The 8,706-nt window shown below is 38.5% G+C and overlaps 1 protein-coding gene across 1 annotated transcript in view; it reads right to left on the reverse strand.

The window, feature by feature from the left end:
- Window positions 1-1,049, reverse strand: part of LOC118375800 (versican core protein-like) — a 33,167-nt gene extending 32,118 nt beyond the window's left edge. Inside the window, exon 1 of the mRNA XM_052525535.1 lies at window positions 780-1,049. The gene's annotated coding sequence lies outside the window, so the exon portion shown is untranslated. The remainder of the gene's footprint in view (window positions 1-779) is intronic.
- Between the last annotated feature and the right edge of the window lie 7,657 nt (window positions 1,050-8,706).

Consider the following 8,706-nt stretch of genomic DNA (forward strand, 5'->3'; position numbering starts at 1 on the left):
TAAACACACACACACACACCTGGCTGAAGCTGAGGGCAATGGGGGCAACTTCACTCCAGATGTTCCTTCGCGCAATTGGACAACTGTGACGTGCGTCACTCAGAGGCGTCCCGAAACAGAAATGATAAATTCGCTTGCCTCTCGATCGTCTACAGCAGCAGCTGTGCTGAAAAGGTTATATGTTGTCGATCACTGTAAATGGCCTGGCCATTAAAGCGCTAACCCCTGGTGTGAGGTCTGTTAATGGAGCTGTTGTAGGCAGCATAGCCTAGTGGTTAGAGCGTTGGACTAGTAACCGGAAGGTTGTGAGTTCAAACCCCCGAGCTGACAAGGTACAAATCTGTCGTTCTGCCCCTGAACAGGCAGTTAACCCACTGTTCCCAGGCCGTCATTGAAAATAAGAATATGTTCTTAACTGACTTGCCTGGTTAAATAAAGGTTAAAAAATAAATAAATAAATAAATAAAATAGGTCCTCGATCATTGAGAACATTCCTCAACCTGACCACCCAAACACCTCTCTCTTTGAATGCCCGTGGATATACAGTATAGACGGTGATAAATCACAGCAAGCAAAGCGTGAAAAATGTCAATGAGCAGACATCAATGTGAACTATCATCTACAACTGAGGCCTTGTTACAAAGACGTCCACTGCAAAACGTCTCATATGCGACGGAGAAAACGGCAGTTTATTAAAAAATAATAAGAGTACCCTTACTTGACAAATGCAACAGGCATACCTAAAAAAGCAATTCAATCAAGCAACGATAATATCCTACCTTGGGTCCAGATATCCACCAACTAAGTTTTCGATCAAGTTTCCAAAGATCCCGGATTCTAGTTCCAGAACCAGACTAATTAATATACGTTCTAGTTCCCGCTGTATAGAGCTCTCTTTCTCTCCTCAGAGCGCAGTCTACTCGGACATCAGCTAGGAGTCTCCTCCAATCTGCCCCGGCTTCAAGTTCAAATCCACCTCACACCCACTACTATTATCCGTCACCAGCTAGAGGAGGGGCGCACATGCCCTACACACACAGGTCTATACCGCCCCGTATCATAAAACACACGGGGGTAGAGAGAGAGAGAGGGAGAGAGAGAGAGATGGGGTTGCCTAAAACTAAAATGACTCAGTAGCGCACCCAGGCAGAATCCCAACAAATAAGTTACCGGTAATCATTTCACAATGTTTTCAATGTCCTCCGGGATGCGATATAAAGGATGCCATATAAGATAATGTCTTTCCATCATTGTCTGTGTGTAGCCCCCCCAAAACAGATCATTATCAAACCACAGTTAACATACTAGAGAACACAACAGCCCTTGTTATATTTTATCTTAGCCTTCACTTTATTTTATTACACTGTATTAGAGTTTCATACACATATAGCATTACATAAGGAACTGACACTTTTGTTCATCATCTTAAAATAAGCACCCTGAGCTTTAGTTCATGTTCCTCCATCTTGAGGATACAAATATCCCTCACATTATTATAAATGATCCCATTGGTAAACAATGGTACAGTATAAAAATACTTCTTCACTTCTGTCTATTTAACAGTCCATTTGGCCTCCTCTGTAATTCTGTTCAGTAGTTTCAGTGATAGAGGATGGCACAGGATTGAGTGGTCGGAGAGAGATGGGACTACAGCTACAGCTGGAACTAGAACGTCTTGATAGGCGGAGAGATGGAGGATAGAGCAAGGGTGGCCAACCCTTTTCTCTAGAGCTAGTGGGCTTTAGTTCCAGCCCTGCCATTACACCTGATTCAGCTTGCCAAGGTCCTTATGATGAGCAGCTGATTAGTACCAGGTGTTGGCCACACCTGTGTAGAGGGATAGAGGGACAGAGAAAGCAAGGGATGGAGGATAGAGAGGGAAAATAGTGAGTGATAGAATATCCCAATGTGCTCCCTACCCCTTCCCCTTGGCCCTAACCCTTTGATGTTTGCAGATGTGGAAGGAATGTGGTGGAAGCTCCATCACTACACTGCTTATACCTATCCAAATCTTGTAGATTTACAAACATAGAAGGTTAATTAGGACTAAGGGGAAGGGGTAGGAAGCGAGCTGGGACCAGCTGATAGAGTGACAGAGAAGTGAGTGATGGAGGATAGAGAGATAAAAGGAGTGAGGGATAGGCAGAATTTGATGGAGGAGTGAAAAGTCAGTACTCAGAAGTCCTTAAACAGGTCTTCAGAGTCAGGACTGACATCAGTAGAACGCTGGAGAGCCTGATCCTCATTGGTTGCAGCCTTGGACAATGACGGGGGTCCCTCCTTCCAACACACACACTAAAACGTCAGTATAATCCAAACAGTAAAAAAATGTACTGGTATTTATTGCATGTACTGCATCAGATCAATGAGAGTGTGCTGTTTTTTGTTTTTCTCGAACCATGGCTGTATACCTGTATGAAAACCACATTGGAATGTAATGCTACTGAGATTCAAACCAATGTCTGTAGACCTGTATGAAAACCACATTGGAATGTAATGCTACTGAGATTCAAACCAATGTCTGTATACCTGTATGAAAACCACATTGGAATGTAATGCTACTGAGATTCAAACCAATGTCTGTAGACCTGTATGAAAACCACATTGGAATGTAATGCTACTGAGATTCAAACCAATGTCTGTAGACCTGTATGAAAACCACATTGGAATGTAATGCTACTGAGATTCAAACCAATGTCTGTATACCTGTTTGAAAACCACATTGGAATGTAATGCTACTGAGATTCAAACCAATGTCTGTAGACCTGTATGAAAACCACATTGGAATGTAATGCTACTGAGATTCAAACCAATGTCTGTATATCTGTATGAAAACCACATTGGAATGTAATGCTACTGAGATTCAAACCAATGTCTGTAGACCTGTATGAAAACCACATTGGAATGTAATGCTACTGAGATTCAAACCAATGTCTGTATACCTGTTTGAAAACCACATTGGAATGTAATGCTACTGAGATTCAAACCAATGTCTATAGACCTGTATGAAAACCACATTGGAATGTAATGCTACTGAGATTCAAACCAATGTCTGTAGACCTGTATGAAAACCACATTGGAATGTAATGCTACTGAGATTCAAACCAATGTCTGTATACCTGTATGAAAACCACATTGGAATGTAATGCTACTGAGATTCAAACCAATGTCTGTAGACCTGTATGAAAACCACATTGGAATGTAATGCTACTGAGATTCAAACCAATGTCTGTAGACCTGTATGAAAACCACATTGGAATGTAATGCTACTGAGATTCAAACCAATGTCTGTATACCTGTATGAAAACCACATTGGAATGTAATGCTACTGAGATTCAAACCAATGTCTGTAGACCTGTTTGAAAACCACATTGGAATGTAATGCTACTGAGATTCAAACCAATGTCTGTAAACCTGTATGAAAACCACATTGGAATGTAATGCTACTGAGATTCAAACCAATGTCTGTAGACCTGTATGAAAACCACATTGGAATGTAATGCTACTGAGATTCAAACCAATGTCTGTAGACCTGTTTGAAAACCACATTGGAATGTAATGCTACTGAGATTCAAACCAATGTCTGTAGACCTGTATGAAAACCACATTGGAATGTAATGCTACTGAGATTCAAACCAATGTCTGTATACCTGTATGAAAACCACATTGGAATGTAATGCTACTGAGATTCAAACCAATGTCTGTAGACCTGTATGAAAACCACATTGGAATGTAATGCTACTGAGATTCAAACCAATGTCTGTATACCTGTATGAAAACCACATTGGAATGTAATGCTACTGAGATTCAAACCAATGTCTGTATACCTGTATGAAAACCACATTGGAATGTAATGCTACTGAGATTCAAACCAATGTCTGTAGACCTGTATGAAAACCACATTGGAATGTAATGCTACTGAGATTCAAACCAATGTCTGTAGACCTGTATGAAAACCACATTGGAATGTAATGCTACTGAGATTCAAACCAATGTCTGTAGACCTGTATGAAAACCACATTGGAATGTAATGCTACTGAGATTCAAACCAATGTCTGTATACCTGTTTGAAAACCACATTGGAATGTAATGCTACTGAGATTCAAACCAATGTCTGTAGACCTGTATGAAAACCACATTGGAATGTAATGCTACTGAGATTCAAACCAATGTCTGTATGTAGACCTGTATGAAAACCACATTGGAATGTAATGCTACTGAGATTCAAACCAATGTCTGTATACCTGTATGAAAACCACATTGGAATGTAATGCTACTGAGATTCAAACCAATGTCTGTAGACCTGTTTGAAAACCACATTGGAATGTAATGCTACTGAGATTCAAACCAATGTCTGTAGACCTGTATGAAAACCACATTGGAATGTAATGCTACTGAGATTCAAACCAATGTCTGTATACCTGTATGAAAACCACATTGGAATGTAATGCTACTGAGATTCAAACCAATGTCTGTATACCTGTTTGAAAACCACATTGGAATGTAATGCTACTGAGATTCAAACCAATGTCTGTAGACCTGTATGAAAACCACATTGGAATGTAATGCTACTGAGATTCAAACCAATGTCTGTAGACCTGTATGAAAACCACATTGGAATGTAATGCTACTGAGATTCAAACCAATGTCTGTAGACCTGTATGAAAACCACATTGGAATGTAATGCTACTGAGATTCAAACCAATGTCTGTAGACCTGTATGAAAACCACATTGGAATGTAATGCTACTGAGATTCAAACCAATGTCTGTAGACCTGTATGAAAACCACATTGGAATGTAATGCTACTGAGATTCAAACCAATGTCTGTAGACCTGTATGAAAACCACATTGGAATGTAATGCTACTGAGATTCAAACCAATGTCTGTATACCTGTATGAAAACCACATTGGAATGTAATGCTACTGAGATTCAAACCAATGTCTGTAATGCTACCTGTATGAAAACCACATTGGAATGTAATGCTACTGAGATTCAAACCAATGTCTGTAGACCTGTATGAAAACCACATTGGAATGTAATGCTACTGAGATTCAAACCAATGTCTGTAGACCTGTATGAAAACCACATTGGAATGTAATGCTACTGAGATTCAAACCAATGTCTGTATACCTGTATGAAAACCACATTGGAATGTAATGCTACTGAGATTCAAACCAATGTCTGTATACCTGTATGAAAACCACATTGGAATGTAATGCTACTGAGATTCAAACCAATGTCTGTATACCTGTTTGAAAACCACATTGGAATGTAATGCTACTGAGATTCAAACCAATGTCTGTAGACCTGTATGAAAACCACATTGGAATGTAATGCTACTGAGATTCAAACCAATGTCTGTATACCTGTATGAAAACCACATTGGAATGTAATGCTACTGAGATTCAAACCAATGTCTGTATACCTGTTTGAAAACCACATTGGAATGTAATGCTACTGAGATTCAAACCAATGTCTGTAGACCTGTATGAAAACCACATTGGAATGTAATGCTACTGAGATTCAAACCAATGTCTGTAGACCTGTATGAAAACCACATTGGAATGTAATGCTACTGAGATTCAAACCAATGTCTGTATACCTGTATGAAAACCACATTGGAATGTAATGCTACTGAGATTCAAACCAATGTCTGTATACCTGTATGAAAACCACATTGGAATGTAATGCTACTGAGATTCAAACCAATGTCTGTATACCTGTATGAAAACCACATTGGAATGTAATGCTACTGAGATTCAAACCAATGTCTGTATGTCTGTATACCAAACCAATGTCTGTATACCTGAAAACCACATTGGAATGTAATGCTACTGAGATTCAAACCAATGTCTGTAGACCTGTATGAAAACCACATTGGAATGTAATGCTACTGAGATTCAAACCAATGTCTGTAGACCTGTATGAAAACCACATTGGAATGTAATGCTACTGAGATTCAAACCAATGTCTGTATACCTGTATGAAAACCACATTGGAATGTAATGCTACTGAGATTCAAACCAATGTCTGTAGACCTGTATGAAAACCACATTGGAATGTAATGCTACTGAGATTCAAACCAATGTCTGTAGACCTGTATGAAAACCACATTGGAATGTAATGCTACTGAGATTCAAACCAATGTCTGTATACCTGTATGAAAACCACATTGGAATGTAATGCTACTGAGATTCAAACCAATGTCTGTATACCTGTATGAAAACCACATTGGAATGTAATGCTACTGAGATTCAAACCAATGTCTGTAGACCTGTATGAAAACCACATTGGAATGTAATGCTACTGAGATTCAAACCAATGTCTGTAGACCTGTATGAAAACCACATTGGAATGTAATGCTACTGAGATTCAAACCAATGTCTGTATACCTGTATGAAAACCACATTGGAATGTAATGCTACTGAGATTCAAACCAATGTCTGTAGACCTGTATGAAAACCACATTGGAATGTAATGCTACTGAGATTCAAACCAATGTCTGTATACCTGTATGAAAACCACATTGGAATGTAATGCTACTGAGATTCAAACCAATGTCTGTATACCTGTATGAAAACCACATTGGAATGTAATGCTACTGAGATTCAAACCAATGTCTGTAGACCTGTATGAAAACCACATTGGAATGTAATGCTACTGAGATTCAAACCAATGTCTGTAGACCTGTATGAAAACCACATTGGAATGTAATGCTACTGAGATTCAAACCAATGTCTGTATACCTGTATGAAAACCACATTGGAATGTAATGCTACTGAGATTCAAACCAATGTCTGTATACCTGTATGAAAACCACATTGGAATGTAATGCTACTGAGATTCAAACCAATGTCTGTAGACCTGTATGAAAACCACATTAGAATGTAATGCTACTGAGATTCAAACCAATGTCTGTATACCTGTATGAAAACCACATTGGAATGTAATGCTACTGAGATTCAAACCAATGTCTGTATACCTGTTTGAAAACCACATTGGAATGTAATGCTACTGAGATTCAAACCAATGTCTGTAGAGCTGTATGAAAACCACATTGGAATGTAATGCTACTGAGATTCAAACCAATGTCTGTAGACCTGTATGAAAACCACATTGGAATGTAATGCTACTGAGATTCAAACCAATGTCTGTATACCTGTATGAAAACCACATTGGAATGTAATGCTACTGAGATTCAAACCAATGTCTGTAGACCTGTATGAAAACCACATTGGAATGTAATGCTACTGAGATTCAAACCAATGTCTGTAGACCTGTATGAAAACCACATTGGAATGTAATGCTACTGAGATTCAAACCAATGTCTGTATACCTGTATGAAAACCACATTGGAATGTAATGCTACTGAGATTCAAACCAATGTCTGTATACCTGTATGAAAACCACATTGGAATGTAATGCTACTGAGATTCAAACCAATGTCTGTAGACCTGTATGAAAACCACATTGGAATGTAATGCTACTGAGATTCAAACCAATGTCTGTAGACCTGTATGAAAACCACATTGGAATGTAATGCTACTGAGATTCAAACCAATGTCTGTATACCTGTAAACCAATGAAAAAAACCACATTGGAATGTAATGCTACTGAGATTCAAACCAATGTCTGTATACCTGTATGAAAACCACATTGGAATGTAATGCTACTGAGATTCAAACCAATGTCTGTAGACCTGTATGAAAACCACATTAGAATGTAATGCTACTGAGATTCAAACCAATGTCTGTATACCTGTATGAAAACCACATTGGAATGTAATGCTACTGAGATTCAAACCAATGTCTGTATACCTGTTTGAAAACCACATTGGAATGTAATGCTACTGAGATTCAAACCAATGTCTGTAGAGCTGTATGAAAACCACATTGGAATGTAATGCTACTGAGATTCAAACCAATGTCTGTATACCTGTATGAAAACCACATTGGAATGTAATGCTACTGAGATTCAAACCAATGTCTGTATACCTGTATGAAAACCACATTGGAATGTAATGCTACTGAGATTCAAACCAATGTCTGTAGACCTGTATGAAAACCACATTGGAATGTAATGCTACTGAGATTCAAACCAATGTCTGTAGACCTGTATGAAAACCACATTGGAATGTAATGCTACTGAGATTCAAACCAATGTCTGTATACCTGTATGAAAACCACATTGGAATGTAATGCTACTGAGATTCAAACCAATGTCTGTAGACCTGTATGAAAACCACATTGGAATGTAATGCTACTGAGATTCAAACCAATGTCTGTAGACCTGTATGAAAACCACATTGGAATGTAATGCTACTGAGATTCAAACCAATGTCTGTATACCTGTATGAAAACCACATTGGAATGTAATGCTACTGAGATTCAAACCAATGTCTGTAGACCTGTATGAAAACCACATTGGAATGTAATGCTACTGAGATTCAAACCAATGTCTGTAGACCTGTATGAAAACCACATTGGAATGTAATGCTACTGAGATTCAAACCAATGTCTGTAGACCTGTATGAAAACCACATTGGAATGTAATGCTACTGAGATTCAAACCAATGTCTGTATACCTGTATGAAAACCACATTGGAATGTAATGCTACTGAGATTCAAACCAATGTCTGTAGACCTGTATGAAAACCACATTGGAATGTAATGCTACTGAGATTCAAACCAATGTCTGTAGACC

The sequence above is a fragment of the Oncorhynchus keta genome, chromosome 9, assembly GCF_023373465.1.
Source record: "Oncorhynchus keta strain PuntledgeMale-10-30-2019 chromosome 9, Oket_V2, whole genome shotgun sequence".
Classification (NCBI taxonomy): Eukaryota; Metazoa; Chordata; class Actinopteri; order Salmoniformes; family Salmonidae; genus Oncorhynchus; species Oncorhynchus keta.